Source organism: Salmo salar, chromosome 01, assembly GCF_965601325.2.
Source record: "Salmo salar chromosome 01, fSalSal1, whole genome shotgun sequence".
Lineage (NCBI taxonomy): Eukaryota > Metazoa > Chordata > Actinopteri > Salmoniformes > Salmonidae > Salmo > Salmo salar.
Window position 1 is genome coordinate 50424928 of NC_138291.1, and position 15501 is coordinate 50440428.

At 44.4% G+C, this 15501-nt stretch overlaps 1 non-coding gene across 1 annotated transcript; it reads right to left on the minus strand.

Moving 5' to 3' along the window:
• Positions 1-8014: 8014 nt before the first annotated feature.
• On the minus strand, positions 8015-8089 carry trnaa-ugc (transfer RNA alanine (anticodon UGC)). Its single transcript has one exon. It is a non-coding gene; the product is annotated as a tRNA-Ala (tRNA).
• Between the last annotated feature and the right edge of the window lie 7412 nt (positions 8090-15501).

Sequence of the window (15501 nt, forward strand, 5' to 3'; positions counted from 1 at the left end):
TGTTTGCTTAGAATTTCTAGGGACAGTTAGGAGGCCTGCGTCTTGTGACCGTAGCGTATGTGTAGGTATGTACGGCAGGACAAAATCAGAAAGATAGGTAGGAGCAAGCCCATGTAATGCTTTGTAGGTTAGCAGTAAAACCTTGAAATCAGCCCTTGCCTTAACAGGAAGCCAGTGTAGGGAGGCTAGCACTGGAATAATATGATCACATTTTTTGGTTCTAGTCAGGATTCTAGCAGCCGTATTTAGCACTAACTGAAGTTTATTTAGTGCTTTATCCGGGTAGCCGGAAAGTAGAGCATTGCAGTAGTCTAACCTAGAAGTAACAAAAGCATGGATACATTTTTCTGCATCATTTTGACAGAAAATTTCAGATTGTGTTACGTAAATGGAAAAAAAGCTGTCCTTGAAACAGTCTTGATATGTACATCAAAAGAGAGATCAGGGTCCAGAGTAACGCCGAGGTCCTTCAGTTTTATTTGAAACGACTGTTCAACCATCAAGATTAATTGTCAGTATCAACAGAAGGTCTCTTTGTTTCTTGGGTCCTAGAACAAGCATCTCTGTTTTGTCCGAGTTTAAAAGTAGAAAGTTCGCAGCCATCCACTTCCTTATGTCTGAAACACAGGCTTCCAGCGAGGGCAATTTTGGGGCTTCACCATGTTTCATTGAAATGTACAGCTGTCTGTCATCTGCATAGCAGTGAAAGTTAACATTATGTTTTCGAATGACATCCCCAAGAGGTAAAATATATAGTGAAAACAGTAGTGGTCCTAAAACGGAACCTTGAAGAACACCGAAATTTACAGTTGATTTGTCAGAAGACAAACCCTTCACAGAGACAAACATAGCTTTCCGACAGATAAGATCTAAACCAGGCCAGAACTTGTCCATGTAGACCAATTTGGGTTTCCAATCTCTCCAAAAGAATGTGGTGATCGATGGTATCAAAAGCAGCACTAAGGTCTAGGAGCACGAGGACAGATGCAGAGCCTCGGTCTGATGCCATAAAAAGATAATTTACCACATTCACAAGTGCAGTCTCAGTGCTATGATGGGTTCTAAAACCAGACTGAAGCATTTCAAGTCTTGCCATAGCCGATTTAATTCAAAACCGACTTACGTCAAAACTGTAATTAAAACATTCAATGTCAATATTGGTAAGCAACTCCAGTGTATATTTGGCATTTTGTTTACATTATTGTCCTGCTGAAAGGGGAATTTGTCTCCCTGTGTAGGTAAATGGTTGATCTCAGCATGTGTGGTTCCCACCGTGAAGCATGGAGGAGGTGTGATGGTTCTTTATTGGTGACACTGATTTATTTAGAATTCAAGGCACACTTAACCAGCATGGCTACCACAGTGATACGCCATCCCATCTGGTTTGCGCTTAGTGGGACTATCATTTATTTTTCAAAAGGACAATGACCCAACACACCTCTAGGCTGTGTAAGAGCTATTTGACCAAGAAGGAGAGTGATGGAGTGTTGCATCAGATGACCTGGCCTCTACAATCACCCGACCCCAACCCAATTGAGATGGTTTGGGATGAGTTGGACCACTGAGTGAAGGAAAAGCAGCCAACAAGTGCTCAGCATATGTGGGAACTCCTTCAAGACTGTTGGAAAAGCATTCCAGGTGAAGCTGGCTGAGAGAATACCAAGAGATTGCAAAGCTGTCAAGGCAAAGGGTGGTTACTTTGAAGAATCTCAAATATAACATATATTTTGATTTGTTCAACACTTTGTTACTACATGATTCCCTATGTGTTATTTCATAGTTTTGATGTATTCACTATGATTCTACAATGTAGAAAATAGTCAAAATAAAGAAAAACTCTTGAATGAGTAGGTGTTCTAAATCTTTTGACCGGTAGTGAATATAATATTAAAGCTGATCTACCCACAAAAAAAAGCTATTCATTTAATAAAAAAATTAACAACAGATTTTCAATACGCTTATAGGGAAGGGCCTTAAACATACGGCACTTACACAAATGACTGATAATTGGCTGAGAGAAATTGATAATAAAAAGATTGTGGGAGCTGTTTTGTTAGACTTTTGATATTATTGATCATTATCTGCTGCTGGAAAAGTGTATGTGTTCTGGTTTTACATCACCTATATCTAGGCCCCTTACCTTTTTCAATCTTTACTAATAACCTGCAACTGGCTCTGAGTAAAGCCTGTGTGTCTACGTATGGTGATGACTCAACACGTCAGATATCACAGCAAGTGAAATCACTACAACACCTCTTACATCTAGACGTTCTGCTAGCGGAACACCTGCTCCAATATCCAATGATAGGTGTGGCGCGAATTAAAAATTCCTCAAAAATACAAAAACTTCAATTTTTCAAACATATGACTATTTCACAGCATTTTAAAGATAAGACTCTCCTTAATCTAACCACACTGTCCGATTTCAAAAAGGCTTTTTAACGAAAGCAAAACATTAGATTATGTCAGCAGAGTACCAAGCCAGAAATAATCAGACACCCATTTTTCAAGCTAGCATATAATGTCACAAAAACCCAGAAGACAGCTAAATGCAGCACTAACCTTTGATGATCTTCATCAGATGACAACCCTAGGACATTATGTTATACAATACATGCATGTTTTGTTCAATCAAGTTCATATTTATATCAAAAACCAGCTTTTTACATTAGCATGTGACGTTCAGAACTAGCATACCCCCCGCAAACCTCCGGTGAATTTACTAAATTACTCACGATAAACGTTCACAAAAAGCATAACAATTATTTTAAGAATTATAGATACAGACCTCCTCTATGCACTCGATATGTCCGATTTTAAAATAGCTTTTTGGTGAAAGCACATTTTGCAATATTCTAAGTACATAGCCCAGGCATCACGGGCTCGCTATTTAGACACGCGGCAAGTTTAGCACTCACCATAATCATATTTACTATTATAAAAGTTTCATTACCTTTTGTTGTCTTCGTCAGAATACACACCCAGGACTGCTACTTCAATAACAAATGTTGGTTTGGTCCAAAATAATCCATCGTTATATCCGAATAGCGGCATTTTGTTCGTGCGTCCCAGACACTATCAGAAATGGTAAATCAGGGTCATGCGCATGGCGCAATTCGTGACAAAAAAAATCTAAATATTCCATTACCGTACTTCGAAGCATGTCAACCGCTGTTTAAAATCCATTTTTATGCCATTTTTCTCGTAAAAAAGCGATAATATTCCGGCCGGGAATCTCCTTTTAGCTAAACAGAGGAAAGTAAACAAAGCTTTCGGTCGACGCGGGCACGAGCCTGAGTCTCACAGTACTGTAACCAGCCACTACCCAAACGCGCTACTTTTTTTCAGCCAGAGCCTGCAAAGCCACGATTCAGCTTTTTACCGCCTTCTGAGACCCTATGGGAGCCGTAGGAAGTGTCACGGGACAGCTAAGATCCTCACTCTTCAATAAACAGAGACAAGAAGAACGACACCTTGTCAGACAGGCCACTTCCTGCCTGAAACCTTGTCAGGTTTTTGCCTGCCAAATGAGTTCTGTTATACTCACAGACACCATTCAAACAGTTTTAGAAACTTTAGGGTGTTTTCTATCCATATGTAATAAGTATATGCATATTCTAGTTACTGGGTAGGAGTGGTAACCAGATTAAATCGGGTACGTTTTTTATCCAGCCGTGAAAATACTGCCCCCTAGCCATAACAGGTTATAAAAGAGCTGCACTCAGTTTCAGAATGGGTGGAAAGAAATAAGTTATTCCTAAATATTTAAAAAACTAAAAGCATTGTTTTTGGGACAAATCATTAACTAAACCCTAAACAAATTAAATCTTGTATTGAATAATGTAGAAATTGAGATGAAGAGACTGAGAAGTATTGACATGTTGAATGTACCGAGCTCTGTTTAAACTACTAGCACACAGCTCAGACACACATACCTCACAAAGACATGCCACCAGAGTTCTCTTCACAGGCCCCAAGTCCAGAACAGACTATGGGAGACGCACAGTACTACATGGAGCCATGACTACATGGAACTCTGTTCTACATCAAGTAACTCATGCAAGCCGTAAAATCTGATAAAAAAAACAGAAAACTACACCTTATGGAACAGTGGGGACTGAAGAGACACACACATGCACAAACACAAGAAAACATGCACTATACACACACACATGGATTTTGTGTTGTAGATACAGTATGTGGTAGTAGAGTATTTACCTGAGGGCACACACTTAATGTGTTGTGAAATGTAATGTAATTTATTTACTATATACAACTGCCTTCATTTTGCTGGACCCCAGGAAGAGTATGCTAATAGGGATCCATAATCAATACAAATATACACTATTTATGGGTTGCACCTCCATCACTCGGTCGAGTCAAGCCATTGTTGTGAAGATTCTAAAGACGAGTGGTGCCCAGTCATTCAAATTACACTATAGTGGCCTGGAAATATGCTGAAATTGCTAAAGTAGGCAAATAATTAGTAGGAAACAACTTTGCCAACATTATGATGTCGTCAAATTTACTTTAGATAGATGGCAATATTGTATTGGCTAGCAAAGTTTGTCAAAAATACCTAGCAATGCTAAAATCCGGTGGTCTCCCCTCAATCTTAGCTATCTAGCTAACGTTATACTACATCTAAAGTCAATGTTATTATATCACAATGAGTGTAACATGCACACAAATAATTCAATATTAAACGGATTATAGCAGTAGGCCGAGTATGGCATTAGTCATGTAAACACCTTACTCTGCTTATCTTAATTGGTGTTAGGTCATAATTGTAAGCATACAACAATTAAATCACCTGGATTTCTGAACAATCTTTAGAATTATTAGGACGTGTAAGCAGCTTAATTGGTGTCATGTCTACTCCCGCTCCTCCTACCTGGCGCTCATTGTCCCCAGATTACTCATTATTACGCACACCTGTCACCATCGCACCTGCGCCTCATGAGACTCACCTGGACTCCATCACCTTCCTGATTACCTCCCTATATCTGTCACACCTTTTGGTTCTTTCCGCAGGCGTTATTCACTCTGCTTCTATTTCATATCTGTACGCTTTTCGTGTTTCTTGTTTTGTTCCATGTTCATTTATTTATACATTTTCACTCTCTGTAACATGTACACTTGGGAGTCGGGAAGCAAGTACAATCAGAGTTCCAGTTGTATTTGTTCTCCAAAAGTGTTAGAACCTCCCTCTTTTTTGCAAGTTCAGAAAAACTGAATGTATGTATCTTAGAAATTGTTTTCACATACATGTCCGAACTCAGAATCAAATTAGATTCCCAAAAACCAAAAGTTTACTTTGATTGATAAATACAGAAAATCACCAAAGGCCCATCAGGTGGCCTGATTTGAGATGTCCATGTAAACATGATTATTATTCTTGCAAAGCCTGTAAATGTTTTAATCAAACTATTACATTAATCATCAATCTACACACTACACAATCTATCAATCTAGTCAGCTAGCCACTGCTAGCGGTCATCAGCTAACCTTCAGCCAGGACAACTCCTGCCAGTCTGTACAGCGTGTTTCAACCCAGAGCTTATCGGACTCCTTTTTCTCCATATCACCGGATTCCTACCGCAAGCTCTGAACCTCTTCACCTGGATCATCGCAGCTAGCTAGCTGCTATCCAATTGGCTTCTCCTGGCTACCATCCCTGTCCCGAAGCAAACACCAATTAGCCTGGAGCTAGCCTATGCTAGGCCCATCTCCCGGCTAGTTGAAGAGGTCCATCCTTGGGCTACAATACCTATTTTGCCAATTGGCCTGGATCCCTTTAATTGCTGATACGGAGCCCCGCCAATCCATCATGACTGGACTACCGATGTTATCCGGGGTTTTTTCAACAGCCTCCGTCGCGACGTCCCCTAAATGCCCATCGGTTAGCCTGCTAGCCGCTGCCCGCTAGCTGTCTAGAGCATACCGGACTGTTAGCTGAAGTGGTCCATCAGTCAATTTATTGGGCTACTATACCTATTTTGCTAATTGGCCTGGACCCTTTTACTACACGGACCCTGCTGATCCATCACGACTGGTCTGCCGACGTAACCGCACGAGGGGGCTACAACAACAGACTTCTTCCGTCGCGACGTCCCTCTAAGGCCCTTCTGCTAGCCTGCTAGCCCCGGTCCGCTAGCTGTCTGAATCGCCGTGTCTCCAGCCCGTCCAGCTACTCATTAAAATCTATGATCACTCGGCTACACATGCCTCTACCTAATGTCAATATGCCTTGTCCATTGCTGTTTTGGTTAGTGATTACTGTCTTATTTCACTGTAGAGCCTACAACCCTGCTCAATATGCCTCAGCTAACCCTCTTGTCCCACCTCCCACACATGCGGTAACCTCACCTGGATTAATTGATGTCTCTAGAGACAATACCTCGCTCATCGTCACTCAATGCCTAGGTTTACCTCAACTGTATTCACATCTTACCATACCTTTGTCTGTACATTATGCATTGAATCTATTCTACCGTGCCCAGAAACCTGCTCCTTTTACTCTGTCCCGAGCGTACTAGACAACCAATTCTTATAGCCCTTAGCCGTACCCTTATCCTACTCCTCCTCTGCTCCTCTGGTGATGTAGAGGTTAATCCAGGCCCTGCAATGTAGAGGTTAATCCACTCCCATTCCTCAGGCCCTCTCATTTGTTGACTTCTGTAACCGTAAAAGCCTTGGTTTCATGCATGTTAACATTAGAAGCCTCCTCGCTAAGTTTGTTTTATTCACTGCTTTAGGACACTCTGCCAACCCGGATGTCCAACTGTGTCTGAATCCTGGTTTAGGAAGGCCTAAAAATCCAGAAATGTCCATCCCTAACTATAACATTTTCCGACAAGATAGAACTGCCAAAGGGGGCGGAGTTGCAATCTACTGCAGAGTTCTGTCTTACTATCCAGGTCTGTGCCCAAACAATTTAAGTTTCTACTTTTAAAAAGCCACCTTTCCAGAAACAAGACTCTCACCGTTGCTATAGACCACCTTCTGCCCCCAGCTGTGTCCTGGACACCATATGTGAATTGATTGCCCCCATCTATCATCAGAGCTCGTGCTGTTAGGTGACCTAAACTGGGACATGTTTAACACCCCGGCCATCCCACAATCTAAGCTTGATGTCCTCAATCTTACACAAATTAGCAATGAACATACCAGGTACAACGCCAAATCTGTATACACAGGCACCCTCAGATATCATCCTAACCAACCTGCCCTCCAAATACACCTCTGCTGTCTTCAACCAGGATCTCAGCAATCACTGCCTAATTGCCTGCATCTGTAATGGGTCCGCGGTCAAACGACCACCCCTCATCACTGTCAAACGCTCCCTAAAACACTTCAGTGAGCAGGCCTTTCTAATCGACCTGGCCCGGGTATCCTGGAAGGATATTGACCTCATTCCGTCAGTAGAAGATGCCTGGTTGTTCTTTAAAAGTGCTTTCCTCACAATCTTAAATAAGCATGCCCCATTCAAAAAATCTAGAACCCGGAACAGATATAGCTCGTGGTTCACTCCAGACCTGACTGCCGTTGACCAGCACAAAAACATCCTGTGGCATATGGCATTAGCATCAAATAGCCCCCGTGATATGCAACTTTTCAGGGAAGTTAGTAACCAATATGCACAGGCAGTTAGGAAAGCAAAGGCTAGCTTTTTCAAACAGAAATTTGCATCCTGCAGCACAAACTCCAAAAGTTCTGTGACACTAAAGTCCATGGAGAAAAAGATCACCTCCTCCCAGCTGCCCAATGCACTGAGGCTAGGAAACTCTGTCACCCCTGATGAATTTCAATAAGCATTTTTCTACAGCTGGCCATGCTTTCCACCTGGACACCCTTAACCTGGTCAACAGCCCTGCACCCCCCACAGCAACTTACATTTTTACATTTTACATTTTAGTCATTTAGCAGACGCTCTTATCCAGAGTGACTTACAGTAGTGAATGCATACATTTCATGCTTTTTTTTATTACATTTTTTTATTTTCTTTTGTACTGGCCCCCCGTGGGAATCGAACCCACAACCCTGGCGTTGCAAACACCATGCTCTACCAACTGAGCCACAGGGAGGCCAAAGCCTACCCCATTTCGCCCTCACCCAAATCCAGATAGCTGATGTCCTGAAAGAGCTGCACAATCTGGACCCGCTCTTTCTAAAATTATCAGCTAAAATTGTTGCAATCCCTGTTACTAGCCTGTTCAACCTCTTTCGTATTGTCTGAGATCCCCAAAGATTGGAAAACTGCTGTGCTCATCCCCCTCTTCAAGGGGAAGACACTAGACCCAAACTGCTACAGACCTATATCTATCCTACCCTGCCTTTCTAAGGTCTTTGAAAGCAAAGTTAACAAACAGATCACCGACCATTTCAAATCCCACCGTACCATCTCCGCTATGTAATCTGGTTTCCAAGCTGGTCATGGGTGCACCTCAGCCATGCTTAAGGCCCTAAACGATATCATAACCACCATCGATAAGAGACAATACTGTGCAGCTGTATTCATTGACCTGGCCAAGGCTTTCGACTCTGTCAATCACCGTATTCTTATCGGCAGACTCAATAGCCTTGGTTTCTTAAATGACTGCCTCGAGTTCAGTTTGTCGAATTGGAGGGCCTGTTGTCCGGACCTCTGGCAGTTTCTGCAGGGGTGCCACAGGGTTCAATTCTCGGGCCGACTCTTTTCTCTGTATACATCTATGATGTCGCTCTTGCTGCTGGTGGTGATTCTCTGATCCAGCTCTACACAGACGACACCATTCTGTATACTTCTGGTCCTTCTTTGGACACTGTGTTAACTAGCCTCCAGACGAGCTTCAATGCCATACTACTCTCCTTCTGTGGCCTCCAACTGCTCTTAAATGCAAGTAAAACTAAATGCATGCTCTTCAACCGATCACTGCCCGCACCTGCCCGCACGTCCAGCATCACTACTCGGAACGGTTCTGACAAAGAAAATGTGGACAACTAAAAAAACGTAGGTGTCTGGTTAGACTGTAAACTCTCTTTGCAGACTCACATTAAACATCTCCAATCCCAAATTAAGTCTAGAGTGGGCTTCCTATTTCACAACAAAGCATCCTTCACTCATGCTGCCAAACATACCCTCGTAAAACTGACTATCCTGCTGATCCTTGACTTCGGGGATGTCATTTACAAAATCCAACACTCCAACACTCTGCTCAGACTTCATCCAATTTGCTATCACAGTGCCATCTGTTTTGACACCAAAGCCCCATATACTACCTACCACTGCAACCTGTATGCTCTCGTTGGCTGGCCCTCGCTTCATATTCGTCGGCAAACCCACTGGCTCCAGGTCATCTATAAAAGTCTTTGCTAGGTAAAGCCATGCCTTAGCTCACTGGTCACCATAGCAGCACCCACCTGTAGCATGCGCTCCAGCAGGTATATCTCTCTGGTCACCCCTAAAGCCAACTCCTCCTTTGGTCGTCTCTCCTTCCAGTTCTCTGCTGCCAATGACTGGAACGAACTACAAAAATCTCTGAAACTGGAAACACTTATCTCCCTCACTAGCTTTAAGCACCAGCTGTCAGAGCAGCTCACAGATCACTGCACCTTTACATAGCCCATCTATAATTTAGCCGAACCAACTACCTCTTCCCCTACTGTATTTATTTTGCTCCTTTGCACCCCATTATTATTATTTCTAATTTGCACATTCTTCCACTGCAAATCTACTATTCCAGTGTTTTACTTGCTATATTTTATTTACTTTGCCACCATGGCCTTTTTTGCCTTTACCTCCCTTATCTCATCTCATTTGCTCACATTGTATATAGATTTATTTTTCTACTGTATTATTGACTGTATGTTTGTTTTACTACATGTGTAACTCTGTGTTTTTGTATGTGCTGAACTGCTTTGCTTTATCTTGGCCAGGTCGCAATTGTAAATGAGAACTTCTTCTCAACTTGCCTACCTGGTTAAATAAAGGTGAAATAAAAATACAAGTAAATACTTAGCACCTTTTTCTAAGAGTGTATCTAGAACCTGAAAGGGTTCTTTGGCTGTTCCCATAGAAGAAACCCAAAAGGGTTCTACCTGGAAGAGGGATGTTTCCTGGGGATCAGGAGCGGACCGGAACCTGACGAAGCACAGGAACCTGACGAGCAGCTTGAAGCTCCGGAGCCTGGCGAGCCAGCTGTGGCATGGGAGTCTGCCGAGCCTACCGAGTCTTGAAAACCTGACGAGCTATCTAAGGCATGAAAGCCTTACGAGCTAGCTGAGGCATCCTCGGCAACAGACGCTTGACCCGCCAACCAAGTCTTGACACCCCGATGTATCGGCTGAGGCATGAAAGCCTAAAGAGCCGGCTGAGGCATCCTCGGTTGCTCTGGCAGCGGAACACAGACCCAACATCACCAACACACAAAAAACTCCCTGATGCTTCCCTTTGGTGAGGTGCTATTCTATAACGATGTGCTCTGGGAGTCGGGAAGGAAGTTCAGGGCGTGAATCATTTATTCAATAAACAGAATGCAATACAAAACAAGAAACACTAACAGCACACAGATATGAAGCTGAAACAGAAACAATAATGCCTGGGGAAAGAACCAAAGGGAGTGACATAAATAGGGCAGGTAATCAAGGAGGTGATGGAGTCCAGGTGAGTGTCATGAGGCGCTGATCCGGGTGACAATGGTGACAGGTGTGCACAATAATCAGCAGCCTGGTGACCTAGAGGCCGCAGAGGTAGCACACGTGACAAACATATTGTGAGCTTGTAAGAAGGTTACGCGATTTAGTTTACTGGATATGTTGAATATTGCATGTGCTTGTGGATGTTTGTGAGAATTTGAAAACATTTTGATCTTTTTTTTATTTTACCTTTATTAGATCTGCTCAAAAGAGACGGAGTTTAATACTCAGCATTAACACAGTGGGCAACATTTTCATGGTGAAACATTTTGCAAAAAAACTCAGTTAACCTTCCAGTGTGATTTAATTTGATATTCTGGAAGAACAATGTGCATTATAAGGAGGCAATTATTTAGCTAGTTTTGTAAATTGAGCAATGGGAAATATATTTACCTCTTTACAACTCATGTTGTTGTGACGTTCGTCATTAAAGGTAGACCAAGGCGCAGCGTGAGTTGGGTTCATGATACTTTATTTTCAATGTGAACCAGTAAAAACAAACAATACAACGAACAAAAAGCTAGGCGTGCAAACACATGTAACACAAAGACAAGATCCCACACTGAAGGAGGGAAAAAGGGCTGCCTAAGTATGATTCCCAATTAGAGACAACGATAGACAGCTGCCTCTGATTGGAAACCATACTAGGCTAATCAAAGAAAAAGACAACATAGACATATAACACAGAATACCCACCCCATGTCACACCCTGACCTAACCAAACAGAGAAAAACGGCTCTCTCAGGTCAGGGCGTGACAGTACCTCCCCCCCCCCTCCCCCCCAAAGGTGCGGACTCCCGGCCGCAAACCTGAACCTATCGGGGAGGGTCCGGGTGGGCATCTACTCATGGTGGCGGCTCCAGTTCGGGGCGTAGCCCCCACTCCGCCCACTGATCCCTCTGCTTTTGTGTCGCCGGAGGAACCAGACCGTGGATCATCGCCGGAAGCTCTGAACCGTGTATCGTCGCTGGATGAACCGGACCGTAGATCATCGCCGGAGGTTCTGGACCGCAGACCGCCGCTGGAGACTCCGGACCGTGGAGACTCCGGACCGCGGACCGCCGCTGGAGGCTCTGGGCCATGGATTATCACTGGAGCCTTCGTGCCATGGATCATCCCTACAGGCTCCAGGCCATGGATGATCCCTACAAGCTCCGGGCCACGGATTATCACTGGAGGCTCCGGACCACGGATCATCACTGGAGGCTCCGGACCACGGATCATCACTGGAGGCTCCGGACCACGGATCATCACTGGAGGCTCCGGACCACGGATCATCACTGGAGGCTCCGGACCACGGATCATCACTGGAGGCTCCGGACCACGGATCATCACTGGAGGCTCCGGACCACGGATCATCACTGGAGGCTCCGGACCACCACTGGAGGCTCCGGACCACCACTGGAGGCTCCGGACCACCACTGGAGGCTCCGGACCACGGATCATCACTGGAGGCTCCGGACCACCACTGGAGGCTCCGGACCACCACTGGAGGCTTCGGACCACGGATCACCACTGGAGGCTTCGGACAATGGATCATCACTGGAGGCTTCGGACCATGGATCATCACTGGAGGCTTCTTACGTGGAGCTGGAACAGGTCTCGCCGGACTGGGGAGACGCACTGGAGATTGGGTGCGCAGAGCAGGCACAGGGTATACTGGGCCGTGGAGGCGCACTGGAGGTCTGGAGCTTAGGGCTGGCACAACCCGTCCTGGCTGTATGCTTACTTTAGCCTGGCGAGTGCGGGGCACGGGCATAGGACGAACTGGGCTGTGCAGGCGCACTGGCGACACAGTGCGTAGAACTGGAGCAGGATATCCTGGACCGAGGAGGCATACTGGAGACCAGGAGCGCTGAGCTGGCACAATCCTTCCTGGCTCAGTTTAACCTGGCAAATGCGGGGCACAGGCACAGAGCGCACCGGGCTATGAATGCGCACCGGAGATACGGTGCGCACCGGAGATACGGTGCGCATCACCGCATAACACAGTGCCTGACTGTTCATATGCTCCCCACGGTAAGCACGGGGAGTTGGCTCAGGTCTCCACCCTGACTCTGCCAATCTCCCCGTGTGCCCTCCCAAAAAACATTTTTGGGGCTGCCTCTCGGGCTTCCGTCGTTGCTGTGACTCCCTCACTGCCTCCACCTGCTTCCCCGGCAGGCTGTTGTATCTCTCCAATACCTGCTCCCAAGTCCAGTCTATCCTTTCCTCCAACACCTCCAGAGACCAGGATGCCATCTCCTCCCAGGCACGATGCTTGATCCAGTCCTCCTGACCACGCTGCTTGTTCCTTTTGTGGTGGGATCTTCTGTGACGTTCATCGTTAAAGGTAGACCAAGGCGCAGCGTGAGTTGGGTTCATCATACTTTATTTTCAATGTGAACCAGCAAAAAGAATAAACAATACAACGAACAAAAAGCTAGGCGTGCAAACACATGCAACACAAAGACAAGATCCCACACTGAAGGAGGGGAAAAAGGGCTGCCTAAGTATGATCATCAATCAGAGACAACAATAGACAGCTGCCTCTGATTGGAAACCATAATAGGCCAATCAAAGAAAAAGACAACAGACATATAACACATAGAATGCCCACCCCATGTCACACCCTGACCTAACCAAACAGAGAAAAACGGCTCTCAGGTCAGGGTGTGACAGTTGTTGAATAAAAGTAATAATATAATAATATAGTATCATGAGGTTTATTGTAAATTGTGCACTTTGCACAATTATTTTGGACTATGAAAATGTCACCCTGTTTCTGTGAGTAGAAGTAGCTTGGATGGAAATGAGAGAGACCAACATTCCTAAATACTCCCCGTCTACCACACACTGACTCCACTGTTAAAGTTAATTGGCTGTTTATTCCGTTTTTATTAATGTAAAACAACCTTACATGGTAGAACTGCAACCCCTCTAAAACCTTTCTTCTATCACAATGAGAGCTCTAACTATTCAGACATGTCCTTTCAATGTTTTATGTCCCAGTAAGAATGACTTACAGCAGAGAGAGTTTCCATTGACCCAGGTGTATTCTACCAAACTTTGCGATGTGTAATGGAAATGGCAGCTATAGGAGAAATGTTCTAAAGATCTGTTCAACAGGGGTGGATTTTTCTTTTGTCTAACTTTCATTGCGACAAATGGAAAATGTGTTTTTTTAATAAATTATGATTGCAGAATAATTGAAAATAGATGCGACAATTGCCTACGGTGTGTTTCAGTTGAACTGTCTTGTGTCACTGACATCACACCAAGTGGTTGAAGTGTTTCCATTATCCATTTAGCCAAATTGCGCATGAATAAAGTGGCGACAGCCTGTATGCCCTCCCACGTATCTGTTTCAAGTCTCAGGTAGCCTGCAAAAGCCAGCATGGATAGAATGCAAGAATGCCACTGTCACGATTCTCTAAAGCTGAACCCAGAAGCAGACCAGGACAAGGTGAGTAAATGAAGGTGAGTATTTATTTACAGACTCGTGGTGAAAAATAGAATAATCCAGGAGACGGAGCAGCAGCGGAGGTGAGTTGATGAGAGTGAGTAGGCAGATCCAATGATGTCACTGATAACACCGACGACCAGGCAAGGGGGTTGAATGTTCCGGGAGGATGACTGTAGACAGAGTAAACGGGAGTGAGTAACCGGCAAAAAGTACAAAACAACAAAACTAACTCTGGAAACATGAGGCTGATACGCTGATACAACATACTGTTCATTGCTAACGATCCGGCAGGGAATGGATGTCAGGTCAGAGCTTATGAAGAGAAGAGGTGATGATCAGGACCAGGTGTGCAGATGGCTGATGAGATGCAGGTGCGGTTAATCAAGAGATCTCCCGCCTAGCTTCGTCGCCCGGCAACCAGACAGGGTGTGTTCAGAACCCTCAGGAAACCACTCCAAAACAGAAAAACAGGCAGCTCAGGTAGAAAACAGACTCAGGAAGCGGGATTCTTGACCGCCACAATTTGATTTAGCAAGTAGTAGGCATTTAGAATGAAATGCAGAGTTGAGCTTTAGTTACGTGATGACATCATGTGTCCCACGTACCATCACCTACCTATTACCAATGAGAACTTTTGAAATGTCAACAAAAAAATCTGAAACGTAGCTAGGAGATGGAGAGAGGCAATGGTGCAAACAATATATTCTCAACATTACACTGCCATACATCTCCCCTATCTAGAGTAAGTAAAGTGTGCATCTCATTCAGGCGGGAAAAGTGTTGCTATAAATAATAATGTGCTGCTCTATATTTCTCTGTGTTGCTATATATTTCGCCCACTTCATCAGAAGTGCTGCGAGTAATCAAGGTAGCAGACCATGTGAAGGCTTATCAAATGGAGGTGATGCGTTAAGGGTTTGAAGTGGTTTATACTAAAGTTCACACACAAACAAACATTCCCGCGTACACACATGCACACAAACATGCATGCGCGCACACACACACACACACACACACACACACACACACACACACACACACACACACACACACACACACACACACACACACACACACACACACACACACACACACACACACACACACACACAGAGAGAGAGAGAGCCTTGCTTACTTTTTCAGCCTTGCCTACATTTTACTTTGTTGATACAGAAATGTGACACTTGTTTCAGGACAAGCAGACATGTACACATTTTGTTGAACCAGGCGTCTAGAGTCATTCCAAGGATATACTCCAACACCCACGCTGTGTGACTTCCTCTTGTCCTATGACACATCATCGGTCCCCCTCATATGTGCACCAATCAGAATAAGCCTAGGTGTAGAGTTTCTGTGTTTAGAACATTTCCTTACACGTT